This window comes from Microtus ochrogaster, chromosome 1 (genome assembly GCF_000317375.1).
Source record: "Microtus ochrogaster isolate Prairie Vole_2 chromosome 1, MicOch1.0, whole genome shotgun sequence".
Taxonomy (NCBI): domain Eukaryota; kingdom Metazoa; phylum Chordata; class Mammalia; order Rodentia; family Cricetidae; genus Microtus; species Microtus ochrogaster.
The window spans coordinates 44,603,483-44,605,235 of record NC_022009.1 but is presented as its reverse complement, the minus strand read 5'-3'; positions in this window follow the sequence as shown (position 1 = coordinate 44,605,235).

Genomic DNA, 1,753 nt, shown 5'->3' with positions numbered 1-1,753 from the left:
ATGTGTACAGGGGGTTGACATGACTACGTCATACACGGATGATGAAGCTCACACATGCGTGCAAAGGCTTAGCTGAGTCATTTGTGGATGATGCAACCACGCATGTGCACAAGGGCTTAGCTGAGTCATACATGAATAATGCAGCAACTCATGTGTGTGGGTCATGCCAGGCCCTTTAACGTCCATTAGGCACGTCTGCCTGAGGGCTTGTCTGCACATGTATAGCCCTAGAACCTGGAAGTGTCAGCCTTGTTGTGGCTGAAATCATATCAGTCAACATATAATCAACTTTTCCAATACACACTTTGCAAATAACTCCTCACATTGGTAAGGCTGTTTCCTCAGTTTGTTAATTGTTTCATTTGTTACAATTTGTTACAATTGTTAGCCAGGCAGTGGTAGCACACACCTTTAATCCCAGCACTGGGGAGGCAGAGGCAGGAAGATCTGTGTGAGTTTGAGGCCAGCCTGCTCTACAGAGCTAATTCCAGTACAGACTCCAAAGCTACAGAGAAATCCTGTCTCGAGAAACCAAAATAAATAAATAATAAATAAATAAAATAAAATTGCTGCAGGCTCATTTTTCTATTTTTTTCTTTTGCTTCCTGTACTTTTAGAAATTTATACAAAATTATCCTTTCCCAGTTCAGTGAATTTCCATTATGGGGAGGTATTTCTTCTGTTAAGAGATTCTAGTAAATATATCCTAAGGTAATAGGTTTTAGGTTTTTATGCCTTTTGATTTGGTTTCATAGATATTATGTAATGAAATCAAGCTCCATTCTTCTGCATATGGCCATCTAAGTTCAAAAAATAATTTACAGAAATGAATCTTTTATGAATGTGTGCCATTAGACCACATTTATAAAAGTTGACTCTACATGCTGAGTTTAGCGTTTAGATTTTTTTTTCTCTGTTCTATTTGACTGCTTTTATGGTCTTAGCCTACATCATGCATTTTGGATTATTATAACACTGCTGAATACTCTGAGATCAAGTATAATTGTAAAACCTTGTATTCTTTGTTCTCAGGATTGTCTTGACATTTTGTGGTCCTAAATGCAATTAGAAAATGTTTATTTTTATATTTCTGTTAAAAATACCATTTTTATTTTATATTTTGAGGTAGGGCTTCTCTGTGCAGCCCTGACAGTCCTGGAACTTACCTTGTAAACCAGGATGACTTCCAACTCACAGAGATACATCTGCCTCTGCCTCTGCCTCCCAAGTGCTGGGATTAAAGGTGTGTGCCACAATTGCCTAACCATCTTGATCTTTTAATGGAGATGAGATTCCATTACCATCTTCAAAGGAATGCTTTCAATTACCTAAATTCCTTTTATTAAGGCTATTACAATAACCTTCCAGTGGGACAATTAGAACAAAATTTCTATTATATGTGGAAATATATTTGAGAGAAAGAGAGTGAGTGTGTGTGTGTGTGTGATGAAACTCTTAAGAAGACTGATCACAAAATGTAAAGAAGAGCTCTTAATACAGGGGATTTAGAGTTGGAAAAGCATATATATTACAGTGAAACCGAAAGGGGATATAATTTGAGAGGAAGACATGAACCATGTTGTGAGGGGTTGAGAAGGATGGTGATTAACACTATTTAATGGCATATGTCTGTGAGAAAGTCACGATTAAATTACTTATAGTGTTCTTTCACTTTAGAAATCATTTTTTTTTTTTTTGCTTTTTTGAGACAGGGTTTCTCTGTTGTTTTGGAGCCTGTCCTGGAACTAGCTCT